This window comes from Episyrphus balteatus, chromosome 4 (assembly GCF_945859705.1).
Source record: "Episyrphus balteatus chromosome 4, idEpiBalt1.1, whole genome shotgun sequence".
In the NCBI taxonomy this organism is placed as follows: Eukaryota; Metazoa; Arthropoda; class Insecta; order Diptera; family Syrphidae; genus Episyrphus; species Episyrphus balteatus.
The window spans coordinates 61,056,934-61,075,866 of record NC_079137.1 but is presented as its reverse complement, the minus strand read 5'-3'; the positions used below and the strand labels follow the sequence as shown (position 1 = coordinate 61,075,866).

The 18,933-nt window shown below is 29.9% G+C and overlaps 1 protein-coding gene across 2 annotated transcripts in view; it reads right to left on the bottom strand.

Annotated features, from left to right (window-relative positions):
* The window catches only part of LOC129917776 (SOX domain-containing protein dichaete), a 172,197-nt gene extending 153,959 nt beyond the window's left edge, over positions 1 to 18,238 (bottom strand). For both annotated transcript variants that reach the window (XM_055997884.1, XM_055997887.1), the window contains exon 1: positions 17,915 to 18,238. The gene's annotated coding sequence lies outside the window, so the exon portion shown is untranslated. The remainder of the gene's footprint in view (positions 1 to 17,914) is intronic.
* Positions 18,239 to 18,933: the final 695 nt, after the last annotated feature.

Sequence of the window (18,933 nt, the reverse complement as noted above, 5' to 3'; positions counted from 1 at the left end):
AAAAACAAAAATTAGAAAGAAATTTTCTCATAAGGATCAACACGGTGTGGATCAGTCCAAAAAGAATTCGTCAAAATTTCTGATCGTAACTTGATTTCACAGTAAAATGTAAAAAAAAACCCTCATCAGAGTTATCACCCCAATTATGACATTTGCAAATTTTAATCCCGTAACATAACCAAACCAAAATGTTGTCTTCTTCTTTCCCAAAAACACCATATAGCCCTGGAGGCACATACAAAGATTTCCCTATAAATAGTCGTGTCGGTTATAAATGTCTGATTCCATCACTATATTTCTTATGTTTTTTTTTTTTTTTTAATATTTGCTAATCCTTCAACTTGATTTCCAAGTAAAAAAAAAATAGATTTCTTTTGTATGCCAAAAAAAAAGAAGGTATTGTACCTGGGTGCTAACATTATTGAGATTGAGATCAGGAAATAATATTTTGATCAAATCAAAATTTTGACACATTTTTTTTTTTTTTCTAAGACTAAGCTAAAAAGTAAAGATAAAAAAAAAGGGGTTTGCACAATTTCTTATGATCCAACAAACTAAGTAAAGGAATTTGAAAGAAAAATGTTAGATGCAAAAAAGGTGTATTGGTATTCTAAAAATTCTTTTTCTTTTACGTGTGATTTTGTTTGCATTAGAGATTTTGGTTTTTATGTTTGTTTGTATATCATTCATAATATTTTGCACAGAACCAAACAAAACAAAAAGAGAGTAAAAGGTGCAAACATTAAAAACAAAACCCGAACAACAACTTGAGGTTATTTTTGTATACATGTTTAATTTTTGCGGGTTCGAGAACAGAAAACAAATATATAATTTATTATTCAGATGGTTTGTTCTTATTTCAACATTCATTTACTTAATCCGACACTTTGAAACCGGATCGAACAATATGAAACATTCATTTGAGAAATTTATTGTTTTTTTTTTTTTTGCGAGTCTTCAGTTTTGAATCATCTTTAATGTGATATGGAAGAGACTAATTTGTATTTACAAACAAATGAAGTGAGTTTTTTATTTGAGTGGAAAATTAAAAACGCATTTTGGTCATGATTTTACAAGGGTTTCAAATAATGCAAGTTGAATTATTAAATAGTTAAATTTTTGTATAGAATTCGATTAGAATAGAAGCTCTGAATTTCATACATTGGCAGCACATTTCGACGAAACAGGCACTATTTCTTTTTCTAATTTTTAACTTTAATATCAAGCTTATCATAAGTCACTCAATCTATGTTTTTTGATTACAAAAATAAAAATAAGAAATCAACAATTATTCAAAATTTTCATGAAAATGGATCGAGAAATACATTTTACTAGTTTTGAAAACGTATTGATACAAAATTTTAAGGAAAATGTTAAAATTACCTATAGGCATACAATAATGCAGGGATTTGCAGCTCTTTCAAAGAGAAAGTGCTTACAGACAGGAAAGAAAAGCTCCTTTGGTTTTCAATACACTTTGCCTAAGACTGTGTAAAAAAAACAATAAAATACAAATGTACAAAAACAATCGGTAAAATCGTCATATATTAATCAAGCGACATTTTTGTTCGACTTTTGTTGTGCTTTAAGGTTTTTGAACACTGTTTCCTTTTCAATAAATTAATCTTAAGTAAAATACGATTTGCTTGGTCTTGCTTGATGATATATAAAACTTAGATTTTACCCAAATAAGATAATGTGCGAAAGTATGTATAAAAAATAAAAAATCAAGTTCGCTCCTCAGCTCTTTTGTTTAAAAGAGACAAATTTGGTTTATGGAATTTGCTTACGCTCATTTTTCGATTATCTTGTTTAAATTATAAGTTTTAACGTAGAAATACGGTTAAATGCAAACAATTTTAAATGAACGCTAGATTTTAGAAATTAATATATCAATTTTTGCCACTGTCCGTCTTTGTACAAGATTACATGCCCAATATCAACCATAAAGCCCTTATTTTTAAATTCGTCCGGCTGATTGTAATTAAGGTCGTTAATGAAGCCCAACTTCTTTTCATTTTTATAAAAAATCTCTCGCCATCATTAGTTCCACATTCAAAAACGAATTGATCCTTTGGTTTTATTTTTTTTTTTTTTTTTTTAATTTTTATTAATAACAATAATTATTGTCAATCGATATCAGTTTCAGAAAAGAGTCAACTTCTAAAACATGATATCACAAAGGAAGACAAATAAATAAATAACATCAACAAATTTTTCATATTTTTGAATGAAAAATTGAAAAAAGAAAGATTCATTCAAGTAAATGACTTTAAAACGAAGGATCGATAGTTTCCATTGTCTGTTGTCCAATGGGATTAGTCATTCTTCTTCAAAAGAAAAAACGATATTAAAAGTCCCCTCTAGAACACAATACAATCGAATCCTTAAATACGCGTGAATTATTTATTTTTGACAGAAAATCTAATATTTTTTGATTCCATTGTGATGATCGAAGTGGTGGGATCAGAATTAGAGACACAGACGGCCATTATGTTTTTTTTTTTTTTTATTGAAATGACAAAGGAGCAAAAGCGAAGAGAATTCGTTTTGAATGAATAAATGAATGAAATCGTGTCCGTTTGTTGTCCATCCGAATCGTCCATATAAAATATACTCAATGCAATTAGAAGATCGTTTTATTTATCTACCTGAGCTGAGCTGGGAGATGAATACAAATATTAAGTATGTACATTTTTGTGTCGCCCGTCTGTCTGTCTTGTCTCGATGGATATATAAAAGGGATTTCTACTACAACTCTTGTTAAAGATAATGCGGGAGTGTGTGGGTATCTTGTATAGGTACTTTAGTTGGTTTTTAACTGGCGACATACTGTCTGGCAAGTCTAGAATCTATTCAAAATCCGAGCACCCGCATTTTTCATTTATTTATTTATGTTTTTTTTTTTCTTTTCCTTTTCTATTTTTTGTTAAAAACACACAAAAGGTGAAAAGAAAAGAAATGCATTTCAGTTCCACTTGAGTGAAGAGAGAGAAAATGTATGTGACAATGTGGATTTTTATATGTGACTGAAGACTGAATCAATAGAAATCTATGGAATGAAGGTGGATTTGGTCATTCAATGGTAAATTGGTTAAAATATTGTTCTAGAAAGAATAAGTCCTCATCGATATATATTCGAATACCACACAATGCGGGGTATTTCTTTTTTTCAATTCTACTAATTCTGATGGCATATTTTGAGTTTTTGTACATTTTTATTTGACGAATCGATCACTATTAATCCAACTTTTCAATGCAAAATGACAAATATTAATGACACCAATTAATTTTTAGTTCTGTTTGTAAGTTGATAAATTTATTTGAACAAAGAAATTGGAAAACGAGTACAATGGAAAGAACACTTGACAGAGTATTCTTTTTTAAGAACAATCAACAGTTTAGACAGTTTGTTTTATGTAAGATTGTACGTGGTTTTTGTTAAATTTTTAGGCATCAGTTAAGTGTAAAGAAAGATTTGTAATGTCAAACAATTGGCCAAAAATTTTCCTACATCATAGTGGTCACTTGAACACAAAAATATATTGTTTTTTTTTAGTATTATTTTCCCACACAATCCGATGCTTAAAATGTCCTTACTTGGAACTACAAATGAAAGGCATTGTACTATTGTTTTATTTATTATATTGTCAAGAAATATTATTGCTCCTCTATCGATTTTGATAAGTTTTAAAACTTTCTTTATTTTTAATGGGCTTGTTTTGGTTCCAACATCAATTATTACATGATTTTGTGTTTTTGGACAAGCACCTTAGAAACCTTTTAGAGAAATTACCTTGAATTAGATTATATTCCCAAAAATTGATTTTATAAAACATTATATTTAACAACTCGTCTGGGTATTATCACAAAAATTATGATTGACTTATATATTGAAACTTTATTGCATTTTGAAAAGATTGTCTCCACAGATCAACATCGAATTTGATAATGACTCGATTTAAAATACTTAAATGGACAAAGCACTAGAAAATTCATTGAAATTTTAAAGAACAATAAAAGTAAGGTATTTTTGTGTCAAAACATAATTTGACTTCACTTTCACTTACATTATATCTTATTTGTTTACATTTATCAAACGGTAGAGGTTTTTCTTAGTAGATTTATAAAGACTGTTTACTGTATTTTTACATTAATATCTATAATTTACGCTTGAAACTTTGTTTTGACCTTTCTTAAACAAAAGAGCTGAGCAGCGAACTTTATTTTGAAATAATGGTTGAAAAAGAAATAATTTCACAATGGAAGTAAATTACAAATAATTTTAGGGTATCTTTCAGTTTGGTAAGGTAACTCATCAAATTATTTAGATTAAGGTTGTATAACAGCGTTAAATCATTTGGAATAAATTCCATTAATCTGAGCGGAAAGAAGATGTATGATTTAAACTTTAATATCCTTTTTTTTATTTTCCTTGAAAAACACTGTTTCATATTCATTATTTGAATGAATCTTTTCACAGGGTGTTTCGGCGCTTCTTTCAAATCAATCTATTTCTCTCAAAAGCTACTTTATCACGTGAAATAACTCCTAGTTTCTTCCAATAAAAATATTAACAAAGAAAATATTTTTTTCAAAACATGAACAGAAGGTATACTTTCTACAAAAAATAAATGTAAAAAAGTTGTAAAGGAATTTTCTAGAAAGAATCTGTTTTTATAATGGTACTGTTATTTTCGAAACATAGTAAGAAACCGCGCAGTAATGGTTTCGATCTTAAGGCGTAGTACAGTAATTCTATAATTTTCAAAATGACGACGTGGAGGGAGAGATATTGACTTTGTGATAATTTGATGCTCTCATGAGCAATTAAGATACAAATTGATTTGTTACATCTGCACAATGCAATCTATAGTTGGAAGAATTTCGTTTTTTTTTTATTCAATTGATTTGATTTGATTGAAACAAGAATTGGGATTAAGTAAGCGTTTATTTAGCCATACACCCATTTTTTTTTAACTGAGTAATTATTCTAGAGTAAACTACTTTTAAAAACAACCTTTACCCAAACAACACGAAAACAGGTCACTTGGAATTAGACTTTGTTGGATACTGAAATTTACTTTGTTAAAAAGGGCTTATTATGCATGTTTTTTTTCTTATTTATTTATTTTTATTTAATTAAAAGTGAATTGTTGTGGATTTAAGTTATGAAAGCTGGAAAAGGTATGTATTTGATTAAGTACTACAGTAAGTTTGAGTTCTTCGACTAATTTATGTTTTATCGTGCCAAAGAAGTGTACGGGAACAAGTATAATTTTGGGGGTGTGTTTTTTTATAAATTGGTATTTTTGTTACTGTAACAATAAGGTTTATAAATATTAAAAACTTTTTCCACATCTTTCCACTAATTATAAAAAAAAAACATGCTTATAAGTTTAAGATAATTTATCTAGTGACCAAGCTTTTTTTGAATAAAAAAAAAACATTTTTGAAAAATTATCTACAAGAAAATACTAGATTGCAGAAAATATAAAACGACTCATGAGAATGAAGTAGGCTTCAATATTGACTGCAAAGCGATACTTATTGTTTCTTAGCAGCAAACAAATTGTGCTAGAAAGAGCAATGGCTTCACTCAGAGGCCAAAATATTTATGCCCATTTTCTGGTCCACTTATAGAAAAACTGCAATGTACACTTGTCTCGCATAACAAGAATGGGAAATGAATTATGGCATTTCGGAGCATTTGTTTTTCTTTATCATCACAGAGAATATACCAGAAATAGCTGTTTAAGAGTTCCATGACAATAAATTGAGTTTCAATTTACTAAAGAAGCAAATTTTCATTGCGTGTCACATACTCAAAAAGTAAAACAATTTTAATCTCCCCCTTAAAAAACTGTTCCAAATTGTTCGCGCCTTTTGCATTTTTTTTTTTTTTCAAAACCTCAATCAATATAAAATTCAAACCATTTTGAAACCCTACTATTCTAAACAAAAATAAAAGAAATGCCTCTTGACACTCCATCATGTTTTTGAACACTTAATTATGTGAAATTGTGAAAAATTCAAAATTGATGAACGTCCTTAAAAAAAAACATGATCTAACATGCATGCAAATTATAATGTAATTGCGAACACAAAAGTTCAATATACAGTCTAATCAAATTCAAATTGCGCATTCGCTTGCTCAATCCTCATATCATATTGTTTGCCACTTAATATCCATGTCCTCTTGTCTTCTTTATGAGAACCCATATGCAAAAAAAATCAAAAATATATCGATCACAAATGACATCTGTGAAATTGCAATAATAAAAAATTATCAAAAATCAATGAACATGAGAAAAAAAAACATCCATTTGAAAAATGCAAAATTAAGAATCTTCTCATCGTTTGACAAATGCAAAAATAAGACTCCTAAAAAGATAAAGAAAACTATAACACAAGAAAGTGACTTATTCTTCCAATCGAAAGGATTCAAATTGATTTGCACAATATTGTGCAAATGAAAAATATCCTATTTTTCTTTGATTTTGCAAAATAACAATCAAACAATGGCGCAAAGAAAAGAAGAGCAAAAAAATCGATCGATCGCAAAAAGGATCATCCGTGAAAAAAAAATTTAACACAGTTCCCATATCACATATCCTTCTTCTGTTTTGCAAAAACAACAATCTTTCTTCCATATGCATATTGATTTGGGGTCCTTTTTTGAGGATCGCGTAAGATCAAGCGACATAGTTTTTTTTTTCGTGCAAATTAGGGTGCCTTCTCGCAGTATTACGCATTGCGATCCTTGATTAAATTTGGTTATTTATGCGAATTAAATTGCCAGTAAAAAAAAAGTGTATCAATTCAATGCGATGTCATAGGGTTGAGTTGGTACATGAATATTTATAATTCGATTTGCACATTGAGAAGCGCCATCGATTGATCTCGAAGATTCAATTAAATTTAATCCTTCGTGTTATCCTTTGGGATATTTTTTATAAGAAATTGGCACTGTTACTTTCTGTGAATGTAAAAAAGGGAAGAATTCAATTAGAAATACAGAAACTTGGGCAAATTTAATCAAACCTTTTTAGGCTAAGAAAGGAAAGTTCTAGAAAATTCTTCTAAAACAAGCTTCTTGTGTAGAAATAACGACTTTCCAAGTCTAACCAAAACAAAATTATTCCTTTTCAGTTCCCGAAAGTATTGTTTTTAATAACACACAAAAAACCGTTAGGTACTTTTTTCTACTTTAAATAGTGGAATAAAAAAAACCACGTGGTTCACATTTGAAACAAATTATATTGGTTTACAGCCAAAATGGACACTCAAAGAAAAATGGCTTAAAATACCAAAAACAGTAGATTTTGAAAGTCCATATATTATCCAATTTTAGCAGTATTCAATTTTTGTGACCATTAACATGTTCGATAACATGATTCTCAAAGGATAAAAATAGACTATTTAGTAAAAACATCAAAAATGTCGCTTTTTTCTGTTTTTTTTTTTGAATAGTTTTCCTTAAGTTTTTTAGAATATTTTAATTTTAAAATTTTTTTAAAGGATACATATCGATAGGAAATTTTATGACCTACAGAAAAATACTTAATAAAAATTTTCAAATTGGGCTTGCTTTTCAAGTTATAGACAAAAACTCAAAAAGTAACAAAAAAAAAATGGTCATACCTTTATAACTTGTTCATAGATTTTGAAGAAAATTATCTTGTTATCTTTGTCAGAAAGTTTACTACACATGCAAATTTTAAAACTTTGAGGACTCGAAAAATTTTGAATTTTTTCTTTAAGTAAGAAATTTGTTTTGGCCCAAATTTCCTTTAAAAATTCCATTTTTTTTTAAATGTTTTGATACATTGCACTTAAACATCTGGAGTGATAAAGAAAAATTATTCTAGTGTTTCTTGCTTATTTATTCAGCTTTTAGGTGCCGGTTTTTCTGCTCAGATTGGTCGTTTATTACTCAAGATATAGCCCGAATACTAAGTATGCTGGGAAAAATAACGACAAAAAAACTTTGAAAAATCATATCTCGAAAACCTATTCATAAACATTTTTTTAGATAAGATTTTCGGGTTTACTGAGCTCAAATCTATACGAAAAGTATAACGGCACTTGTTGTCCAAAAATTTGTTTGTAAACTAGTGTTATCAATGGAAAAGAATATTTTTAATTAGGGTGTGCAAAAAAGTTTTTTTTGCGTTTGAAAACAATAAATGTGTGTGATGCACAAAAAGTTTGTTAAATGCGTTTTTTGTTATAATATTAAATTAATATCAAATTAATTAAAACCATTTTGGTTGAATTCCAAGTGTAAATGTAAAATATAGCATTTTTCTGAGCCCCTATTTCGAAAATACCTACCATAATATTTCATAAACCATGTTTTAAAAACTTTCTCTGATGTAGTGAATATTAATTTTTTTCAATTACCTAGTTAAAAAAAAAAAATTGGAACCACGCTAATGGCAAATTTTGTTTTCTTCGATAATTTGTTCAAAATAATATCCTTTAATTTTTTTTTTGTAACTATAAATGATAACATTTTTTAGAGCCACCCTAATACGAAAAAATTCAATTTAAACACATTAGGTTTCTCAAAAAATACGATTTAGAAATTTTTGGTGTAATTAAAATTTAAATTTTTCGAAAAATTAAAAAAGAAACATTTGTTGCACCACCCTAATTAATATGTATGACCATTCAGTTTGGTCAAGTTAAACAAAATTATACCAGTTTAATACCAAAGAAGGTAGTTCAAGAAGAAAAAAAATTGAAATGAAACCCTAATTGGCACTTCATATGCAGCTCAAAGTCCCCAAACTATAATAAAGAAACCCTTTAAAAATATCCCTAATCACTCTCTTACTTACTCTCTTTTAAAAGAGCAATTCAATAAAGAATACTTAGAGGACCATTATATCTTTTCTTTTATCCCCAACATTTTTTTAGAGCTCTTTTCGTTAATTCGAATTAATGGAGTTGCCTTCTTGAGATACTTCAGGTTCAAAACTCCAAAAAAAACACACATTTGAATAAAAGAATCAACAAAATTAAAGAATGACATCTTGATTGTCCACAAGAGAGCCTACAGAAATATTGAAGAAGCCTTTTTTTTAAAGCCATTTATCTTTCATATTTTTTATATATCTCCTCAAAGTCGCTCTATTGTTCATCTTCTGTACGCGTCATCTCATTAGAATTACCTTTTCTTGATGGTGTCTCGCGGGCTTTTGTTAAAGATTCTCTCAAAACATTATGGCCATTGAATTGGAGTGACATGCATAAGAGTATCGTTTCGACGACGACGCGCCGTATCGCACTTTGAAATTTTTGATCAAAAACCGAAAACTGAAATCGAAGAACCTACACACTCCTTGAGGAAGTCATCATATATCTCGTTAGCAAGCAGAGTGCAAGAAGACAAAAAGTCTCATTCCTGCTTTTTTCTTTAGTCTTGATATTGTATTTACTTTTTTTTTTGTTCTTTTTTTGTTGTTGTTTCGAGTTTCGAGGATCTAATTCCACTTTTTTTTTCTTAAATTTTATTGAGTTTTTTTTTTTTTTTGTTTACTGATCCTGTTTTTTTTTTTTTGTTTTTTTTTTTTTTTATTGTAGAGAATGTGAGTTGGATTAACAATGGGGGATAAAGTACCCCCTGAGGGAATTGATAAAAGAATGTAAAAAAAATACTGACACTTGATTGCGTGAAGAATAATACTCGTATACACAAGATTAATAATAAAATACTCATGCAAGAATGCATCCCATCACACCTTGTCCTTTGTGGAGGTGGTTACAAAAACAACACACACAGAAGAGACCTTTCAGAAGTGTCTCGGGGTCGAATGGTTTCCCAGACATGTTGTCTGATTATGTTCGATAGAGCCAAACGAGACATTGTGGCACCAAACGAAATTTGTTCTACCTGAAGTTGGAGTGTGTTTTTCCTGAGGTCAAATTAAGAATTTATTAAAAAAAGGAACACAGAAAATTTTATTTTACATTTTTTTCAAAAAAGTGCATTTTTACAACTTTTGATGCAACACCATTGCACTTTTGTCCAAAATTCAACCACAAATTTCATTTTTGAACCATTTTTAACATTTTTACAAAAAAGTGCATTTTTACCACTTTTGATGCAACACCATTGCACTTTTATCCAAAATTCAACCACAAATTTCGTTTTGAAATCATTTTTAACATTTTTGCAAAAAAAAGCATTTTTACCACTTTTGACGCAACACCATTGCACTTTTGTCCAAAATTCAATCACAAATTTCATTTTTAAACCATTTTGAACATTTTTGCAAAAAGTGCATTTTAACCACTTTTGATGCAACACCATTGCACTTTTGTCCAAAATTCAACCACAAATTTCATTTATGAACCATTTTGATCATTTTTGCAAAAAAGTGCATTTTTAGCACTTTTGATGCAACACCATTGCACTTTTGTCCAAAATTCAACCACAAATTTTGTTTTTAAACCATCCTGAAAATTTCTGCAAAAAAGTACCTTGGATTGTTAACTTTTTGGCCTATTCTCAGGAACCCCTGAATCAAAATATCAACTCTACTGAAATGACGTCATCTTGGTTGACTTAATTGACATTTCTCAATTGACAAATGTCAAATATCCTTCAATTGGAATTTGTCATTTGGAACCAATTTTCATTCAATGCTTATAATTCACATCCACTTAATGCTGAAAAATTACCTAATCCCCAAAAATGAGCCAATTTTTCATTCGCAAATTTTCGAGAAAATAAACGAAAAACGAAAAAATATATTGAAAATATTAAAGAAATAAAAGAAGAGAAATATAAAATGAATTTTGGTGGTTATTTAAATAATGTAAGTTAATTTTTTTTTAAATATATTAACTGTTAATTAATTGGTTAACATTTTAGTTCGGAAAGAACCAGTGGATTAGTCCACGAATGGGGTTAAACTTCCAAGAAAGACTGAAGAAACATTTTGATATGGTGAGTCAATTTTAATTGTCTTTAAAAACCATATCAATTTAAACTTTTTTGTTAAAATTTTTTAAATTATCAGCGGCCCATAAAAGTGCCTTTTTTCGTTCCTAAGCAGAACAATGGAATTCAGGCTCGTGCTCCGCCAAAAAACGGCATGTATATCTTCGTAAGTTCTAAAATTGAATTTGATTAATTTTGATATATTTTTTGAATTTTTTTTCACTTATTTTTCTTGCAGCCCGTTCTTGGATTTATGTTCTATCAACCGGAACATGTTGTCATAACCCGAAATAAGGTTTTCAATCCATTCCAGAGGAAAAAAGTCCATTTTTCTGTATGTTGAAAATTTTTTGTTATTTGACAAATATTTTTATTTTATTTATTTGACAATATGAAAACTTGATTGATTTTTTTTTAATTTTTTTTATTTTTTTTTTACAGGAGTGGAATATTCGATGGGAAAACTTCAAATACCAATTTTGGCTATTCAGGCGGTTTGCTTGGTATTGGCTGATTGGCAGTGACAAGAAAAAATTATTTTATGCCATTTTTATTATTTTACATGCTTTCTTTTACTTAATACGAAGACGATTTTTTCGAGGGTTGAAATGAGTTGAAAATTTAATTTGTTAAATTTTTTTTCTTTAATTTCTTTTGATTACCTATTTCATTTCAACCCTTGAATTAAATTGTTTTGGTATTTTAATTGTTTAATAATTTGTTACTTTTCTTTTACAGGTTTCTTTTTTCTTCGTCAATAAAAAACAATCTTTTCCAGATTTTTTCTTCTCCAGCAAAACAAAAAATGTCTTTTTCTTGCGACTCCCTGAAAAGGGGTGTCGTTTTTTTTTCTTTTTTATTTTGGTTTTATTCTTTGGATTTTCAGGAACTTTTTTTTATTTCGGATGGTTCAATTTTAAATACCATTTTTTAGGTTTTTGCAATTTTGTAAACTTTTTTTTCAGAGATTTCGAAAAAAATATTTATTAATTCAAGATAATTTAGCATTTAAGGCGGCGCTTTAATCAATTGTGGATTTTAGCCTTATTCAACAAGTTTCTCCAGCTAGTTCCTGCAAGTTTCGAACTAAAAGTTGATTGAGGTCCCCTTCCACCTCCGCGCACTTCATTAAGACGAGGCCTGTCTCTACTCCGAAACTTTTAGGGCCAGAAAATTGTAGTCCATGCGCGCTCCACATAACCTGTTCATATCCTTGTATTTCTTAAACTAAAATAAAACTTCTTAGAGAGAAGGATTGAGAACTGTAGGTACACCACCAACACATTCTTCCTTTTTGAATCCATCTGTAAGAAATTTATGCATTGTCTTTCAGAAGTGTATGTCCTTCCAGGCCGACCTTTGGATATAAGGTGTGATAGCTTTTTTTCAAACTGTGTTTTCGAGAAATTGTTAATGTTCTGGAGTATTCATTCGGAAGAATATAGAAGTGGCTTTAATTGTTGTTTTTCCACAAAGAGGAAACTTGGAGACAAATTTCAGTGCTCGGCAACTGTTTGTTTGCGATTAATACCAGGAGTATCGAATGGAGAACGATATTTAGTGACGTCTAAGGTGTTGTGTAGTGAATAGAGCTCTATTTAAGTACAAACATGTCAATACGTACTTCTTTGTCAAAGGTGGTCATAGCTAAGTCATAGATAAGAACCGGTTTAATAACCGATAGATGTGGGTGGCCAGTACATGACTCGAGACCCCATCTGCAACCAATGACTTTTTAACATGACAAAAAGGCTACGATAGCTTTACTTACTCTTATCTTATATATTGGGTTTCCAGCATAGTTTTTTTTTTTTTTTGCCAAGAATTAATCCATGGAGATTGACTTAAATAACGTAAGCTAGTAGAACATACTTGTTCGAGATAAGAACAATCTGTGGTATTTGTTTTATTGTTTTGAGAACAGAATTAGATCTGTTATTTTTATCAAGGACTAAATCACAACCAACTGCGAATTTAGTAAGGCCGTTACGAGTATTCCTTTCCTGTGATGGCAATTGCAACGTCAAAAACTTTATAATCATAGTCACAAAGTGTATTAAGCCGCTCGTTATTAGATTTTATGAAAGGGGAAATAGATCTACACCTTGAGATGTTCCCCTGCTAACAGATTTGAAATAAAATTAAAACGTTGATACGTATAATAACCATGTTTTATTTTACCCTTGATCCAGATCAGATCATTGTATTTATTTGCGTTACAGCAAAAGCAAGATTTCAATTTGTTGTTGTAAGACAAATAAATGGAATGATCTGATCTGGATGAAGAGGGAAAATAAAACAAAATCATTCAAAATAATTTCTGTACATTTTCACGAACCATTTGTAAAAGCGGCTATATCGTTCTTTCCAAACCCAGTGGATTAATTAATGATTTTAAATTGATTTATTTTAAAACGCTCTTTTCGAACTAAAATTCTGCGATGAATGTCTTAAAACGAATTTCAAGACATTCGATTTTACTCCAAGTATCTAATTGGCTGCATTCGAATCCTAGTCCGGTGTTAAATTGTAGGCCTTGCCCTTTCATAGTGTCGTGCCACAAGTCGATTTGTTATTTATGATATATATCACAAAGCACTAGCCGATGTTAACACACGGTTTAAGTCGCTATACCAAACAATGCCCATTGTCGTAGTTTTAGGAATAGAAAGAAACATTAGAACATTTTGTCTGCAACTATCAGCTCTATCTTAATCAAGACATCAAGCTTTTGGTGATCCTTTCTTAGACGAAATAACCGATTTAATTTCCTAAACAAAACTCAATGGCTCTAATAACGTAACAAATACAAGTGAAATTCAAAGAAACCCTTTTGAGTCAGAGACTTGCCCACTGGGATATTCAGCTGGACGAACTCGTAATGAATAGAAACCAAAGCTTAAGACAGCAGCATGCCATGTAGACGGCTTCTGTCTTGGACGATGGATATAATTCACCACCTCAAATGTGAAAGCCACCAAGCTCTAAAAACAAGCAAATGCAACATTGCCACAATCGAGTGACATCCGCGATGAGAAAAAGAAGACCTGAAAGAAAGTTCTTAGATGTCAATGATATTCCAGCAAATGGTTCAATTATTTTATTCAAGCAATAATTCAAAGAGAAAGCGACCTTCAGAGTAAAGGATTTGCTAAATGTTTTGTTGAATGGGAACCACAGGTTGTTACGCAGACAACAGTTGCACTGAACAAGGCCAAATATTCAGCATCTTCTGTGCCAATGAACACATTAATAAGGGTAGGTTTAGTGATCACAGTTTTTGTATTCATTGGCCAGAGCCGCTCTTAACCAATCCCCACAAAAAATTATGGTCACTTAAGTTAAGGTATAAAAACTGCGCAAATCAGCGCTAACTAGACTATTCTGAGCAGGAGATCTAGAAGCCACTATTTCTACCTACCTTCCTTTGAATTAATTACATTTTCTCACGAGTGCCAAGCCAACTACTTGTAGCATTTAAAAGATTTTCGTAGAATATTATTGATTCCTAACTATTTTCTCCATATACCGCGATATACCGGGTTAATTTAGCATTTTGGTCACAGTTATCGCACAGCGAAATGCGCATTAATCAGGTGCGAATACGGCTAAATGTTTGCTTAAACAAAACCTTAGCATTTAAATTTAAGATAAAAATTTATGCGAAAGATTATGCAGATTAATAAATAGAATATAAGCTTTTGAGTTTAACCATACTATCTAGGCGAACTTCATTTTGGAGTTGTCGTCAAGTAGAGAAGTAGTGTTGGGCACTTAAGAGCATTTGAGTAATCGATCAATTTAGTTCAAATTACGCTAACAATTGAAGCTCACAGTTAGTAACGTTGATCTATATATTTTTTAGGAAAAGACACATTAACAGCAACAGGGAATGTAAAAGTACTAAGTTTTTGACTTGGCTTAACAATGTTCGTCTGTCGAATTATTTGCCTAGAGCTAAAACAAATATGCTCAAAAGGAATAGATGTACATAGCTGTAATGAAAAGTATTTTTAAAACATAATTATATAGACGGAGACAAGTTTTAAGCCAATCTGCCAACACTCTTCTATAAAATTGATACAACAGTCATCCTAGAAGCTACTTGTTTTTGTTCTTGATCAGAAATTAGAGTAATGGTGGATATTGCACAAGCGACTTAGTGCACTTTTCTATTTAAATATTGTAGAGCAGAAGAACCGATTTTACACTTGAATGCAGTTTTATATGAACTTTGATTTCTGAACCTTCTGTTCTTAAAAGGTGGGTATAAGACATTCTTCTCCAAATCTTTGATGCATTCAGTAGAAAATGCATACTTTTTACTTTCTTGGAAGCACTGTTAGAGCGTTTGTTTATATCTTAGCTGAGATATAGGATTAGAAAAGGAAAAGACGAAATTATGAAAATTCCATTAAGAAATGGAAATGATGTCCTGTGAGCGCAAGCTGTTTTGTCATAACGTTTTATGACTGCTGAAGGTTAGTGTTGAATGTACATTGTACACATAATTGTTTTACTGAAAAAATTAATGTTAACTTCAATTCTTCATTTATTAAGTTCGTCAAAAAAACAATATTCTTCGCTAATCGTAAAATTAATTGAACTATACTTTGTCCGATAAAAATTGGCAGTACAGGCCTTATGGGAGAGCTGTACTGGGACCTAACGATTACACAAAAGCAATTCACGAAAAACAGAGGAAAACCACAGACGCACCATGGCATTGTTGTTTTAATTTTTCTATATTAAACGACGTACATTTCCGTATGACCGATCCGCCAAACGATCGGTGGTATGTGAACTAAGTTCACTAGTTCACAAAAATTATCTAGTTCGTTCGCGAACAACACAATCCTAATAGAAGCATTTCGGAGTTGACTGTCTATGAGCAAAACGCAATAAATGCTAGATAAAATAACTTGAATTGGCTTTCCATTTACTGTCCAAATTTTAATTACATTTGTAATTTTTATTAACCGAGTCTTTTTAGCCAAAAGGTGTTTAATGGCAATACATACAATGATAAATTAAAAAAAAAATAAAGAATTAAAGATATGTAAGGAATATATATGCATTTTGTATTCTTTTGTTTAGCAAACCACTAATAAGTTCATCTATTTTCAAATAGTAGTGGTTATTATTTTAAAAACAAAGAAAACCATTTGCTCATGCTTGTCATATCCAGGGTTCCCAGGTTTTCAAAATAAAAATCCCCTTTTTTAACACCAAAACGTTTATTTCTCCCCTTTTTCTTAAAAAAAATCCCCTTTTTTCCAGAAAAAAATGCAAGTATTTATTTTTTTTTTAATTTTTTTATTTAAATCTTTTTTTAAACATATTAATTTTGTATTTAATTTATTCATAAAAATAAAAACTTTACAATGGACATAAGTAAATAAAACAAAAATGAAGCTCAAAATACATATTATTTCATTTTCAAACTAAAAACAGTCAAAATAAAATTTATGAAGTATGGAACTACTTCATAAATTTTATTTTGAGGGTAAATCTAAAATATCAATGCTAATTTAATAAAAAATGGATATTATTTTCTATAGCTGCGTTCCTTTGGAAATATTTATCTACTTTTTAGTACTTAAAACTACTTTGAACTACTTTGCTATATTAGCTGCGTTCCTTTGGAAATATTTATCTACTTTTTAGTACTTAAAATTACTTTGAACTACTTTGCTATACTGAAAAAGTAGTTCAAAGCAGCTTTAAGTACTAAAAAGTAGATAAATATTTTCAAAGGAACGTAGCTATTGAAAAAGTAGTTCAAAGCAGCTTTAAGTACTAAAAAGTAGATAAATATTTCCAAAGGAACGCAGCTTATATTTAATGTATTTTTGTAAATCATAGAGTATTTATGCCGATTGAGGCAGGCTTTTTCAACAACGATGTCTTAAAAATGTATATAAATTTTCATTTTACTTTTATTTTTTTTACTGCCGCGGCTGCTGGCTGAAAATTTTGTATGATATACCCAAAAAAGTACAGATTCGCTTAATGAAATATTTTGAGGAGTGAATTAAAAAATGGAAGAACCCTAGTTTTAAGTAGAGCTGTCAAATTAAAAAATCCACTTAGCGTGGAATACGATAGTTTATTTCGAAATTAAGTTTTATTTAAATTGATTCCATTGTTCAAAGATTGTGTCTTCCCAACAAACATTATCCCTTCTATAAAGCTTTACAGGAGCTACATTTACACCTGTAAAGCTTTATAGGAGCAAATTTGTTAGTCGGATTACGTTTTTGTAAGTTTAAATTTTTCCCTTTTTAGATATTTTTTCAATTGGCAAAAATGGTGATTTTCCCCTCAACCTGGGAACCCTGGTGATATCCTTATTCACTTTGCTTTCTAATTTTTCAATTTTCCAATTTCGAAAAAAAAAAAAAAATTATTTCACATGTCCACCTGGGAAACAAGGAGATTCCTCTTGGCGGGATAAGTTAATCTCATTGTTTTTGTTGTTGTTGTTTCATTCAAGAGTTGTTATACCTGTTTAAAAAAGGATCTTCTTTAAATGACCGATGCAGGTTAGAAAATGGGAATTGATAGAGAATATAGAGAAAGACAAACAAAATGAAAAAAAAGTGAAAAGTCAGTCAGCCTCAACCACCATTCCATTTTCAATGTGAACATAATATATTTTTATAACCAAGAACAATAAAAGCAGGAACATCCTCTCATCCTCATCCTACGCACAATTCTCTTTTTAAAGGATTCCCATAAAATTGACAGAGAATGGAATTAGATGAAGGAAAATATTATGTATGTTTAGCTCAAACACATGCTGAGTTCAAATTGTAATTGTTTATTTTTTTTGTTGTTTTTTTGTCTGAGTTTTTGATGGCGACAGACTGTCTAGTGTCGATTTAAGGAATTTCTGTTTGGACTTTGGAGGGAAATAAAGTAAATTTGAAAAAAAAAAAAAAGACAGGTGAAACATACCTGAGGATGAGGTCGTCTGTATATCTATTTACGAAAGTAGGACTGAGTAGAGTAGTTATTTGGAGCACTTGGTTTTTTGGGTTTGCTTAAGGAGCTTCCTTCAAGGTCTTTTATTGGTTTTTGTTTATGTTAAGAATTTGTATAAAATGTCTTTTTGGATCGAACTAATATCATATATCACATATTTAACATTTCACATTAATATACAAAATACATATGTAGTTGCAATTTAACATAAGTTTCTTATTTAAAAACTACTTGTTCTATTATTTTTTATTAATCAATCAACAAAATTTACAAAATACAAATTTTTAAAATGCGTTATCTCTTCTATCATTCATGATTGTCAGTCAACGTGAATGTGACGTAACGTACCACCTGTCATTACGTTACGTTAACATACAAAGCTATTTGCTACAGCGCTGTCGACTAAACTTTGTGTTGTATTTTAAAAAAGGTAATGGCATAATAAGTGAAATATTAAAAGTTAACATTTTCAAACTTCCCTGCAAACCAAACCTCAGTAGTTTAGGGGAAATTACAACCACCAACAAAGTCTTTACTTTGTAGATGTATGTGTTTCCTTATTTACCAAAACCTCTCCCCTCAAAATATTGTAGTTTTGTTTCTCCTGAAAAAAATAAACTCATTGGTAAATGGGAGGAAAAGAGTGCGATTTATGCAATGCTCAAGGTTTTCTCTCTTTTGTAATGGCGGCTCGCCATTTTCCTGCATTTCTAGTGAAACCTTGATAGCCATAGCAACATTAGCTAAGCAAAAAAAAAAAATTTCTGTGCTCCAAAATAAAACAATTTAATTTGAAAAAATAAATATCGTCTTAATCAGTGTTATTTGTGAAAATTATTTTCAATACACAATGTGTAGTAGCACAAATTCTTTGGCACGCCACAAAAATTCCACCACCATTTCTTTCCATCATCAAAATGCACAACCTTAGCCTTTAGAAAAATTAAAATAAAAAAAATGATACAAAACCACCACCAATGGATTTGGAAAAT